Consider the following 14,670-nt stretch of genomic DNA (forward strand, 5'->3'; position numbering starts at 1 on the left):
CTCCTGCATGGAACTTACCTAAACATTTTTTGGTTATATTTTTCCGCTGGTATCAGAAAGCTGTATATTCTTCTCAATAATGCTATAAAAACAGTATTAGCATAGAATAATTTTTATTGAAACACTTTTGTCTTCAAGCACCATAAACACAAAATGGCTCCCTCTCATATATTAAATAGCAAATTTGGTTGAATGTAAACAATATTCCTGGAAAAATTATGTATTTGAACAACCATCTGTAAACCATATGTTGTTCACTAATGATTTTATCACAAAACACTCTTTTGGAAGGAGTGAGGGCTTGTTTATTGTTAACTAAAACTAAAAATCATTCATTGAAAAAAAAAAAACTGAAATAAAATGAATAATGTTTAGAAATGTGTTATTAGAAATGTTGCTTTGGCATCAAACTGAAATAAAATAAGTTGAAGTTGAAATACTAAAACTACAAAAACAAAAAATTACAAGCACAAAAATTACTAAAACTTAAACTAAAATAAAACTAAAAAACGGTAATATGAAAATAAAAGCTAATTCAAAATATTAATAAATGCTAAAAATCACTGATGATTACTTCCGTGGACACTCTTTTGCGTGAAGAATCACTGAATATTTTTTCAAAGTCAAAACAACTGATTCATTCATATGTGTTTGACTTCCTAACACTGCATAGCTGAGTAACTGTTTTTCATATGCATTTCTAAACAAACAACTATTTCTTCCTCTATTTTTCTTCTTTTCAAACGCCCAATTTACTAAACTACGGTTCTGCCCGCTCCAGCCGAAACCTGAACAACAAATGTAATCATACATCCTGCCACACACAATAACTGGTGGTTTGTGGGGAAAGGGTGGGTTTAGCAATATAGAAACAAAAATGCCTCAAAATGCCTCAGGCGTCTCACAAAACCCCAAAACAAACTTAAAGTCTTATTTTTTAGCACCCCACAACACTAGCATTCAGCTAGCACTGCTCTGAGCTTGTTAGCTTGATCAGTAGCCTACCTGCAGCCTTCACAGATCCCTAAAGCTTAGAGCTAAGCAAGCGTAGTTTTAATGACAGAGCAAAAACCTGCTCTAGGCTACAGAACCCCTCACAAATAAAATGTGATATAGTAAGAGAGCGTGTGATTCGGTTGTATTTGGGTTCACGTAAGATGTCAGTTCTGAGCATTGATAGCGAGGCTATCCAACAGACAGCTTGAACAAAGTCAATCGATCTATGTTTGCTGAAGAAGTTCACTTTATTGTCATTCAGCTTGAGGATGTGCCCTGTGGAGATACTGTACCGTTTTTTTGTTTTTTTTTTGTTTTTTTTTTTATAGCTCTTTTCATAGAAGCTTCAGAGACTAGATTGTAAGGCAACAATGGAAGCATTTGTTGTTAAATGAACTTTTGCGTAGCCTTGGGGTTAAAGATCTTGGCTGGTAATCAAAATGATGTAGGTTGAAACCTCGTAAGGATTGATCAATGGATCGTGCCCTTGAGCAAGACACTTTACTCCAAGTTGCACCACAGGGGACCTTCCATAATAAGCGTATTGTAAATTGCTCTGGATGAAACCATCAGCTTAATGACAAACGAGTAGTAATTAGTAAAATGAGCTATTAATTCTCTTTCAGGCTTTATGACAGGGGTCTTGTCTTTTTCTTAGGGACTGAATAGTGTTGTAAATGTTAAAATGTAGTGGTTAACCTGTCCTGAGGCTATTTGGATGTTCTACAAGAACGCTTACTGTAAGAAAGGCTTCTCAGAGAGTGGAGTGAAATAAACAGAATGAAGGCACTTTAATCTGTTTAAGGAGTTTATGTTCTGTTTAAAGGTTGTGTCAAGTATTTTATAAGATACATGTGTGAGAGAGACTGCAGTCATTCATAGTTAATTAGGTGTGTCATTTTAACATGTTAATTGAGTGAGAATAAATATAAAAAATAAAATAAAATAATGTAATTAAAAATGCCCCCTTACTTTGAAAATTTCTAAAACAATTAAATTTGAAGTACCATCTTCATGTTTATGCAATGTTAACCACACATACAGAGAATGTTCAAAAGTTTAAAGACACTGACTGTACCTAAAAAGCATCTTTAACTAGCCTAAAATGGTTTGCTGGTTTAACTGGTCTTCAACTTACATGGTCAGAATGGTCTGTAGGATCGTTTTAGAGGGGTTTTGGACATTTTCCAGTTGGTCAGGCTGGGATTTCAGATAGATCAGCAGATTACCAGCTTTGCAAGGCTGGAAGACCAGCTTAAACCAGTCTAGTTTAGGTGATTTCTTCTTTTTGCCTATTCCAACACATTCTCAAATTCATAACTACGTTTTTGTTTCTAAAAAAAATGGCATGTTTCAGTATGAATTACATCTAAGAAATTGCCACCTTGTAAAATAGTAAAATTTTCTCATGATATCAGGTTGTCTATTCAATGGCTTCATCTACCGCAGTAATGTAGATAAAGTCTTTGAATTGTCTTCATTGGGTGGGTGTTTCTCAGCAAATATTGATATACCAATAATTGCACTGTATTTGATTAACCATATATAAATAATTCAGTTAAAATGCAATCAGTTAACATCATCTTGACATATTTGCCTTTTTGTTAACTTTGTGTAAGCAGATAGTGAATCCACACTAACACACGCATACATAGAGCTTTTGCTGAGTGGAGAGAGGCAAAGATTGCAGACCATTCGGTAAAATGTCAGGCGCTGTTCTGAAGGGATCAGATAGCTTTTTGATGTCAAGAGCCACTGAGGCAGAAGAAGAAGAAAGACTCTTGATGGGCATCAGGTGTAATTTCAGCAAATGTTTCTGTACTTTCTGGCTCACCAGCAAATCCTTTCTGGCAACTCTCTGTCTGTGAAACACTGGCATACATGAGTCGCTAAAACCATTGACTGAGCAGAAGTTATCATTATAAGATGTAACTAGACAGTTTGAAAGTCCATTTTCCAGCGTATAATGCAGCATAAAAATAAAATCGTAACTCCTCGCAATTTATCTCAGTCGACTCTATTATAGAATCTTTAAACCATAAGACAAACACAGAGGCAAATGGAAACTTGTTTTGTGATCAGTAAATAAAACAGTTACTCGCCAGTTTACTGGAACTGCAAAATAATACATTTGGAAAATCTCAGTGTAAATGACACAAGCATTTCGAATCTGTAATGACACAAATGATTGCTAAAAACGGCAAGCTGTTGTGGCTCACACATCTTCTAACAGCTTTTTTCATAACTGTTTACCTTTTGAGATTTAAACGGATATGAGCTTTGAATCTGTTATTTTATGCTAATAAGAAAGTGGTTAATTTAGGTTTTTTGGGGGGCCATTGTGAGGGTTTTGAGGTTAATGGAAGTGGGCTGGGGCTTGTTACATGACAACACTTTTATAATAAAAATAATGCAAAATACCTGGCATTGACAAAAGGTTAATTTTAGACTGCAAACTCTTCAAATACCAAAAGGTCTCTTATCTTATATCTTGCTCTGTTTGCTAACCCCAATGCATCTCTTGTTGCTGTGTATGAATTATTAAAAGCTCAGTAATGTGTGTGAATGCTGATTATGTTATTAATGAGGTGCTTATGACAGTGGGGTCAGAGTGAGGGCATGTTTATCATTTTCCCACTGTACTTTTAGCGCCATCAGCCATAATCAGATTACGGATGGAGAGATTTCTCCAGTTGGCTTGTGGTGTGGGAGGCAGATTGATTGTCTCTTATAGGCTGTTTTGTAACAGAGGGCTCAGAGATTGTTTATCTGTCTCACTCTTGTCCCGTTTCATCTGCCGATTGCTGAGTTTTCATTTCCTCTCCTCCGCTCGCCCTGACGGAAACGCTCATAGCGTGCCGAGGCCCTGTGCGGTTTTAAGCCCCTTTTTGTCTTTTGTGTTAAAATGATCCTTTTATATTAATCCTCCAGACGGGAACCACCCTGAATTGGACTTATCCTTGGCACTTATCGGAACGTGAAAACCATCTAGATTATGCTCCCTCTGTCCATTTCTGTCGACGATCGTGTTGTTTTTTTCACCCCTTCCAGCATGTTTCTCGAGTGTCCCGAGAGAGCCGATATTTTAAAAAACACCGGCCCCCCGCAGACACCCCGCACTGGCGTAGTCACAGCATACTGATCAGCGGTTTGACAATTTCACCTCAGGTAAAATACAAATGGAGGAGGATGGATTTTATCCATTTAGATGTAGATACGTCCTCCTTTTGCAAATAGAATGCCTCATGCATTATCCCTCAACGCTTTGGCAGATTTCCCCCGTTGCTCTCAGATCTCTTGTTTCACACTCAAGCTTTTGTGAGGGAGGAAAGACCGACTCTCTCAAAGTCATTTTTGTACTTTTGTGCCGCTGAAGGTCTCGCAGCAGGGAGCACCTGCAGCCACCATACACTATATTTGTAGGAGGAGCTGTTTTTTTTCTCTTCAGTGGCAATAAAGAAGCTTTTTCTTTACTTTTTTTTCCCTTTTGGTCCAGAAGGTTCTTCCCTGGAGCACTACAGCAGGAGAGGTAAAAAAAAAACCCAAACAAAACAAAGCGAGCTTTATTTATTTCCCCTGCCATGTGTGGGATAATGTTTCCTAGAGTTAGAGAGCGCTGTGTATTTTTGATCTGAAATCTACTGCGGATTGTGCATTATAAAGAGTTAGTGTTATTTTCAAGAACAACATAAGCAGCCTTGTTGCCTACATACTAACTGAAATACAACGTCATAAGTGACTGATTTTGAGAGCTTTAATGTAGGTAGGTTGCAACTGTGCATCATACAAATAGCACTCTGCAATTCCATTATAAACATACATGGACCCTTTTAACATTTCCGGGTTTCTTCAAAGCGGAAGTTGTCATAGTTGGGTAAACTTCTATGAGGGTTAGGGTAAAATGGTTAGGGTTGAGCTTTCTGCTCAAATAGCAAAAGAAAACTCCACAATAGTGTTTTCACAACTTTCAAAATGAGGAAAGAAATATAGAGAGATTGATAACAGCAGTCAAAAGAGAGAAAGATGTCAATTTTACCATCACCGCTGCTGTAGAACCACCCTCACAGCAGCGTTAACTAGATTTTTGTCATTTGATGTAAAGGTAATGTAATACAAAGTACAGGCCCGGTTTCACAGACATGTGTAATAAGGAGGTTTAAGTAGCTTTTATAAAAAAAAAAAAAATTTCGTGCCTTTTTCGAATTTCTTTTTTACATGTGTGCGTCTTTAGACAAAACAATGGCATTGACATATTTTAAGAAATCTCAGTGCAAGTTGCTTTCAGTTAAAACAGCTTAGACATGCATTTTAGTCCGGGACTAGACTTAAGACTTGTCTGTGAACCCAGGGGTTAGTGTTATACATGTACATACATTTAAAAAAAAAAAAAAGGAAAATAATAAAAAACTGTGAAGTGGAGCAGGACAATGTCCCACCAATCCTTGTTTCAGACTCTCATCCACAGATGTCTTGTTTTGGGTGTGAGAAGGGTCGTTTTTACTGATTGATAAATATAAGCAGCACGGCTCAACAGTTCATGTGCTCGTCGTTTCCTAATTAGGATCCGAATTAGATAAATATTATGTCTGCTCTTTAAAACAAAGAAAAGAAGCAATGTAGGAAAACTGATAGTATGTGCAACCAGCGGGAAAATCTGTATATTTGTGCAGTGTGCACATGTCAAAAAGTAAATTACTATTTAAATCTTGTGACATAAACGCAGACACCATCCCAAACACTTTATGTAGTGTTCATGTAAACACTATGTTCGGATTCATCAATCAGAATGAATTCATTCAACGTAGTGTATCCCTATTTCTTTTTTTTTTTTTTTTTGTCGTCATCTTGGGTTTGTTTTTTCTGAACTTCTCATATTGCATACTGGGATTTGGGAAAAATACATGTTGCTGTGATGTTGCTTAAAATTTGGTCAAAACAAGTTTTTTTTTTTTTTTTGAAAGAAGTGTAATTAAAGGGATAGTTCAAGGGATAGACAAAATGAAATTTTGTCATTTATGCACCCTCAAGTTGTTCCAGACCTGTATGAGTTTCTTTCTTCTGTTGAACACAAAATAAGATATTTTGAAGAATGTTGGTGACCAGTCAGTTGATGCACCCCATTGACTTCCATAGTATGAAAAAAATAAATAATAATACTTTGGAAAAGTCAATGGGTGCCGTCAACTGTTTGGATACCAACATTCTTTAAAATATCTTCTTTTGTGTCCAATATAAGAAAGAAACTCATACAGGTTTGGAACAACATTAGGGTAAGTAATTACAAAATTTTCATTTTTGGGTGAACTAACCCTTTAACTTGCCTACTTTTTTAACAGCCCTCATTTTGAGAGCGTGTGTATTTCTTACACGCCCAAAGAATGTTTTGGAACGGAGCGTATATGTTGCACAATGTCCGACTGAATGTGTTTCTGGCTTTCTGGTTGAGAACAGTGTTTTTTGGGTAGGTGTTATGTGTGTGAGTGAGAAATAAATAGCGAGCAAGGAGTACGGATGAGAATCGTAATTAAAATTTTCAGTCTCGTTAAGTTGGTGACAGCCTTCACTGCACCACGGGTTCCAGCGATCGATGAAAAAGATCTGCCTCCAATACTAACGAACCAAGGGATTCCGAAGCCCTGGGGAAAAGAAAAATGTATTAAAACTATTTATGGCCCCAATTAATCAGTTCAGTGAGATACTCTGATAGTCCAGGGGGCGTATGGATGCATGTCACATGAAGTGAAAGTAAAGCCTCAAAGTGATCGGATGCTGTCACGTTCTGCTGTTCACACTCACACACACTCCAGCTTGAAGAGCGAGTGCTCCCGACACCTTCAGCCATACACTTTTGCCCTGCATTGATTTTAGCATCAGAGACCACATAGTGACGGGGACATTATGCTCAGTCTGTCTCCCTTGTATATGCTGTTCGTGTCGAGCAAGAGTACACTCCCACCGCAGATGTGACAGTGTCCATACGCTGGTTTACTCTACGCTCTCAGCATGTTGCCCTGGTGCCCATGACAATAACGAATCCAACCACCTGCATTTTACACCCTTTGTGTGGGCAAGAGCCATGAGCAATTATTGAACGGGAATAAGCATGGCATCATTTCACGTCCCCACCACTTCATGAAATAGCTTGCAACAGGGATGTTTAATAAAATGGAAGCATGGTTGTTGCAAGGATAGTAGCAATTTTGCCTTTTACACACAACTACATGCTTATGTATTGCTTCACTATAGCTTTTCTATATTTTATTTTATCATATTATATTAAATCATATTTATTATAGTTTGTCCGTAGCAGCGAAAAAAAAAAAAACTACTTAAAGCTTGACTGGCTTTAATGGAAATTTTTATTATGGAATTTACATACAGGTCATGCGGCAAAGCGGCATGATGAATCGCATACATTTTTTTTCATGCTACTTTCTTAATAATTAACTACACTGGTGGTTAAATGAACAGCACTAAAATAAATGTTAATGTGTCAGATATACAGTATATTGTAAATGGTTTATTAAAACAAAAACCAAATTTAGGGCAAATCAGAACCCCAAACCCAAAGCGAAAATGTTTCTATGGTTTTCATATAAATATATCACAAGTTTAAATTAAGCACTTGAATTGGTCGACAAGAATGATCGCTTTGTCAAATCGTGTGAATTCAGTTTTATGTTGAATAGGCTACCACTCAGCATGCAGTGGAAATTGTTGTTTAAATCAATTTTTTTTAATTGAACATATATTCTATTTTAAATTATTTTAGCATAATCTTATTAATATTCATGAGCAGTCTCCATGACCATTCAGGTGCCATCATCTCATCCACTTTCCATACAAAATTCTGCCCATGGGCATGAGAGTGATTAACATTTAGCAGAGGTATTAGTTTGCTGAGTTTGCTTACTTTACTGCTTAATTCTTCTTCATTCTTCAAGTTGGCAACAGCTTTATTGATTTTTGCCCTAGAAAGGGCTCTTCGTAGCTTTTTGTAGCCTTAAGAAATTCGTCTTTTTTTTTTGTCACTTGGCTCCATATGTGGAGCGTAGGCAGAGCAGCATCAAAACACCTAATGAAAAAACAAATATCCAGAAATATTGTAATGGATAACCTTTTTTTCTGCTGAAGTAAGACGTGTTACTTGTACGAGAACTATTCAGGCTAACTCAGGGCAGAATTTTAGAACACAAATGGGAGCCTTTTTTTCCACAAAGTCCAGATTTGCACGTATATTTGTATACTGTAGATCGGGTAAGTAAATAGGCTGAGCAAAATAAGCAAAGACAATTTGAGCTTCTTATGATTCTCTATGTGCATATTTTGGGGATTGGAGCATGAAAACTGTTATTAAGATACACCGATTTTAAATGTATTCAGCATGGTTACTTGTCACTTTGCAGACATTTTATTTAAAGAAACACTGTAATTGGAGGGACAGTCTGCCTCAAGCAGAGGCACTTAAACAAGCTGGTGTTAAGAGCCTTAGTCAGGGGCAGAGCGAGGTTAAGTGTCTCACTCAGGAGCACAACAGTGCTAGAGCAAGTGTGCTGTCACAGAACCTGTCCAGTGGGACACACCTTCCTGGAAATAAACCAGCGACCTTTGTGTTAGCAACCTGGATCTTTGTAGATCTTTCTAGACTGCAACTTTTTCCCCCACCTATGATTACATTAGAGTAGGTCATTTGTCTGATGTCTGGAGCTAACTAGAATATGACCTAATGATCTAGGGTTTTTATTTATTTTTTAACATTGTCTTTCCAAACTGTACAAATGCACAGGTAGATATATATGCATAAATCCACAATTATTTGCATACATTGGGTCTTTAGTGACCCGGGACGTCATTCACTACCCTCCTCATTCACTTTTTTAAAGTTAGACATCAACCAATTCATTATAAACAATATATTAAATAATAATAATAATAAATTATAAAATAATGCCTAGTTGTTTTCCCATTCATTTTTGTAAAAATGTAATAGGGTCGCTAACGACCCGAGGTGTGTATCAGTGTAAGTATATATTTTTCTGCACAACAATAATTGAATCTTTGAAGACTGAATAAGTGCAATTCAAAATATGATACACAATGATGAAGTGATGTTTCACTCATAGTTACTGCAGACAGAAAACAAAAGAATAGGAAGTATCATCATCAGCGAATCTTGAAATGGCTCAGTGATTTACAGCAGAGCAAGTACTTTCAAGTAACGCAATCAAATATTAGTGTCACTGTCACTTTATGGTGGATCTGGTGAAGAGCTGTCAGTGATGAAAATATTTTCAATTGATAGTTTTGAGAATATATTTGAGATCGCGAATATGTGCCAGATGCTGAATGTACTGGGAAATGAGCTCTGACGTGGACAGAGATGATGGCATAAAACATCTGCTCAAACTGAACCCTTTCATGCTCCAAAAGGTAACAAAATATGCTTTATTTCACTCTTCTATTATTGTTTCTCTAATATCAGGAGTAATATCAATTTTATATTATCATGACAGGTAGAGATCCATCCGTGTTAGACACGAATATGTAATAATGATTGGCGAAACATTCATGCATTTCATGCCCTTTTTTTCAGTGGCAAAGAAAAGTTGTTTTAGAGGAAGTTATTACGTTTAGGTTAAAGATTACAAATAAAGATTCTTAGATTCTTTGAGATAATATATACAATTAATTAGTGAAACACATTATCCTTTTTTTTCTTCTTTTTTTTTTTTACTATACCTTTAAATGTTCAAATAATACACAGTTTAATGATTTTATTTGAAATAATCCCTGTTCTCGTTCTTTATTTTATACAGTGCAAAATAAATGCATTTAATTCTATGTTTAAAGGCAGTTTGATTTCATAAAATGTAGCATCTGTACTGCAAAAAAAAAAAAAAAAAAAAAAAAAAAATATATATATATATAAAGAAACAGCTGTTGTGTCTTATGAAAAATGACACACCAGACTTTTATTGCATTCAATACTTACATTATTTACCAACATCACTTCAAATATTCTTAGGCATATTCAACAGTCTATTGCTGTCTCTACTGTCCATATCCAAATCTGCGCCCAAGCTATGACCATCTAGCCATCAATAATAAGTCAGACAGCCAGTGTGAAAAAAGTTCCTATCTAATGAATCTAATCTAAAGAAACTGTCACTGCTGGCAAGAATGTTTCACTGCCTCTGCAATTTTTGCCTCACCATTGTTTTCAAGCTTGTTAAATTCAGAGCACAACAATCTATCAGCAGTTTCCTATCAACTCTATCTGCATGAATGATTTTTTTGGCACGTATTCATCTGTTGTTCAAGCAAAAACAAATCCATTTTTGTATGAACCTTAACTGCCATATACCCTGCAAACAGCTGTTTAGTTTGTTCATTGTATAAATGTGCTGCTGGGCAGACTTGGATCCCGTTGTAGCCTGTTAACGTTTTCATTTGTATAATCTATAAGAATCACCGGTAAGACTCTCAGCTTCAGTTTGATTTCGTTTAGGAATCAGTGCAGGTGCCAGACAGCCGTCAATCCCAATGTCAATGCGGAGATTGGCTGATTGATCGAAGCGAGTCAAAGCGCAGAAGGTGAGAGAGGTTAAAGAACAATCATGATTGACGTGAAGGTAGCCGAAGAAAAGGAGAGAGAAGCAGAGAATAACATATTAAAACAATGCCAATAAATGGAAAGAGAGAGGCAGAGAGAGACAGGTGGTGAGTGGGAGGAGGTGACGAAAGAGAAAATATAACATGAATAGAAAAGCTTTTAGGAGATGGGAGGAATATTTGTTAAGGAATGAAGGCTTGTGTGAATAATCAGGAGGGAGCGGGAACCAGGAATTTTGGGGATCCTGTGAGGATACGCAGGACTCTGTTATACTTCAGTGGGCATGTTGACAAGACCAAGAGCGCCGCTACTTTACTTGCATGTCATAGCATTTACAGCGGACATGCATAACATTCAACGCATTACTCTGCAATTATGTGAATCACAGCTGGGCTTCTTACACTTGGTTAATGTAATCCTTGGTTATTTTATTCATGATTCACACTGTTCATACTTTCAGGGTTGCCAGGTCTACACAACAAAACCTGCCCAATTGCTAATCAAAACTAGCTTAATCACAGCCAAAACTAGCATAATTGTGTTCCGGGGGTGGGGTGTCGCTTCAACCCACGGACTACAATAACAGCCCGTGGCAACAGTGTAAAAGTAGCCCAATTCCATGGAAAAAACGTGGACTTGGCAACACTGCTTGATACTTTATTCATGGTTATTAATTCATAGATTTCACACTGTGCGTTTGTTAATGCTGGGTTAAAGTTCTTATTTGCATATGCATGAGGTCATTAACATTGATTGGCAGGACATGACCTGTATTAATAACTGCTTGTCTATTTTTAGGAATGTCATCGTGTCTCTGCTCTGGTTGTCTTGTGTCTTCTGAAACATTCCTCAAAATAATAGTGTGTCATTATCTATCCAGTTAAAGTTGTGATAAAACAGAAGTAGCGACAGAACTTTTCTTCTGAATTGTATAGTACAAAAGATCAAGAATGACATTTTGATTAAAAATTATGAGGTCAAGAAGAAAATTAAACGAATGCATGAATGAATCATTCCCAATAAGAGCAATAACATGCATTTAAAAAATAGATTGGGTGGATTTTTATTTTATGCCGACTTGAACACATTTGTCGTAACTGTTTCCCTTAGATATGGGGGCATGGATATTTTCTGCAACTGTATGAAGCACATGAATATTTAAAGAGGCAAGTACTGAGGCTGGTTATGAATGGTTGTCTGTTGCTAAACAACTCCCCATGGCATTCTTACATTGTATGCATTTAGTGCAATATTTTGGGGTTATACTTGCAAAATCTGTGCTAAATCCCTTTTAAAAATCACAAGTGAAATGTTGATTAACCCAGGGTTAAAACTGGCCTTTACCTGGTGTTTAAAAAGACATTAACCCAGGGTTAAGTGTAGTTTAGAAGCCGTAGTGCATTCCTCCGCAGGTAAATCTGTAATACTTTCTGTTTGCTCACTCTCTGCTTTTTGTGGGCTATAAGAATGGCTGAAATCACCATTTTTGGTCTGAATGGATGGCTTTATGCACTTTCCAGGACTGTAATCACAACACACTGTTCTTGGGTGAAAGTAGTTCTGTAGTTATAGTCCACAGTTCTTTGTTATGCAATTATATATCCTGCAGGGAGGGCCTCTCTTTGCACATACACAACCCTCCATGCAATGTTATGCAGTTTTACCATTACCATCATTCAACTTACTGTTCATTACTCTTCATAAACACAACTCACACTGCAGTGCCTCATTGTTCATGTCTATACAAATCAGACAGCCTCATTCAACATCAAACTTAAACTGTAAAATTGCACAGTTCCTAATGTATTGTGGTAGAAACCGCTTCGTTTCCAGGTAATTGCAAAAATCAACCTGTGAAATGATGCATCACCGACTGCATGCTTGAATGCTTGAGAAGACTGTCATTCATTTCACCAAAAATATACTCAAATGTTTGGTGTGAAATTTTTTTTTTGATTTTTTTTTAGGTGTTAAGCTGCATTCACTGAAGGAAAATGGATGACCTCAGTAAGGACATGCTTGAATAGATTTTTACCAAAACCAATTTTAATGGATATTTGTCTTGTTTGCTCAAAAAACAAACAAACACTTGAATTAGAAGGTCTTGAAGTGTTGACAATAAGGGAAGGCTCAAAAAGAGGTGCTGAATTTTAAAAATCCCTTCAGTTGATTGCATTAAAATGCACATTGGTCACCCAAAAATGATATAAAATAAATCTCTGGTTCTCAACCTTTTTAACTCCAAGGCCCATGATTGTCAAAGACAATATTTGAAGTCTCCCTAAGATATTTCTGGTCCTTCTACCCACAGTTTCAGAGACAAGGCTGCATGATCCCAGACTAAAATGTATGTTTGAGCTGTTTTAAAGGTGGTATCAGTGATTTCAGGCCCAAAAATATATATATTTTTTTCCTAACGATCCGCTAGCTGCCCGCCCCATAAGCATGCCGTCAAAAAAACGCGTCTCTGTAGGCAGCCTAGGCTTTGAGATCTGCACACAAAAACAAATGGTTTCACCAAACACTCAAAACAAAAACAAATAGTGTTCCAACCAATCACTGACAGGGGTGGGTGTTGTGAGGTTTTGTGCTCGTGCACGGCTGCACGCGAAGTCGGAGATGAAGAAGAAGCTGGCTCAAAACCTCACAACACCCTCCCCCTGTCGGTGATTGGTTGGAACACTATTTGTTTTTGTTTTGAGTGTTTGGTGAAACCATTTGTTTTTGTGTGCAGATCTCAGAGCCTAGGCTGCCTACAGAGACGCGGTTTTTTGACGGCATGCTTATGGGGCGGGCAGCTAGCGGATCGTTAGGAAAAAAATATATATATTTTTGGGCCTGAAATCACTGATACCACCTTTAACTGAAAGCAACTTGCACTGACCTATTGTTTTGTCTCAAAATGCACACAATGTTTTTTTTTCTAAGGCATGTTTATAAAAGTGTAACGCAGTTCGTTGTTATGGGAAGAAGGAGGCGGGAACCAGCGAACATTTAACAACTTTAATTAATAAACAAATACAAAAAGAAAGTAAAGACTGCAGCCCCTCACGGCCGACTGCCGCGCACACACATAATAAAACATAAACAAAACAACGTAAAGTCCAGGCCTGTCCTCTCTCGTCCTTCACTGTCGTCGCTCCTCCTTTTATGCTTCCGTTCCTCCGTGAGAGATACGAGACCGGTGCGTCGCACAGGTGTCACTCATTATTAATCACGCCGTTCTTTCACGGCCCTCGGCCTCGTCCTGCTCGCCACAAGAAGCTATTTAAATATCCTAATTGAACTAAGGCCAATTCCTGGCTTAATCTAAGCCCTGTTTGTAAAACCAGGCCTTACTGTAACAAAAATTGCTAATTTTAAACCTTTTTTATTTAAAGAAAGTGAGAGTGGAAGTATATTAAGATAAAATAATCAAATTCTAGAAGTTTCAATAACTGAATAATTTTCAGGGTTTACACTTTTTACTACACTTTTTATGACTTTTCTAGTCATTTGTGATTACATGGTTTTACTCACAAATAGCAATTTCTATCCCCAAAGAGCTTGACATAACTAGAAAAATTTGTCCATTGGAACATTTTCCATAACTTTAAGATTAATAAGATTAAGATTCCTTTTATTGTCATTGCATGGTACTGTACACACTAGGGGTGTCGCAATATAACGGTACTGGCGATAACCGTAAGTGGGTGGGAGAGCAGTCTTGATGTAATTGAGGACCAGTCTTTCCAGACGCTACATGATCACTGGTGTTAATGCCACTGTCCTGTTATCATTTATAAGGTTTTATTCATTTCCGTGACTTTTCCAGGTCTTAAAATCACACTTTTAAAATTCCTTCATACATCCAAGTTTTCAAAGACCATGAGATCCCTGGTCTGCCTGTTTGAGCTTATTTTCAAGCTTGTTTTGTCTTATTCTAAATCATTTTAAGACATCTTGTAATTTGACCAAAGATATATCAAAGCACCTCTGATGTGAAAGGGATTGAACATATATAAAAGCCAATAAGAGCATCAATGATTTATGTATGTGTATCTCTGCTTTTTGTTTTGTAT

At 36.9% G+C, this 14,670-nt stretch overlaps 1 protein-coding gene across 1 annotated transcript in view; it reads left to right on the forward strand.

Moving 5' to 3' along the window:
* Positions 1–14,670, forward strand: part of cdh24b (cadherin 24, type 2b) — a 132,360-nt gene that overhangs the window by 42,283 nt on the left and 75,407 nt on the right. The gene's annotated exons all lie outside the window — the stretch shown is intronic.

This window comes from Squalius cephalus (assembly GCF_949319135.1).
Source record: "Squalius cephalus genome assembly, chromosome: 7".
Lineage (NCBI taxonomy): Eukaryota > Metazoa > Chordata > Actinopteri > Cypriniformes > Leuciscidae > Squalius > Squalius cephalus.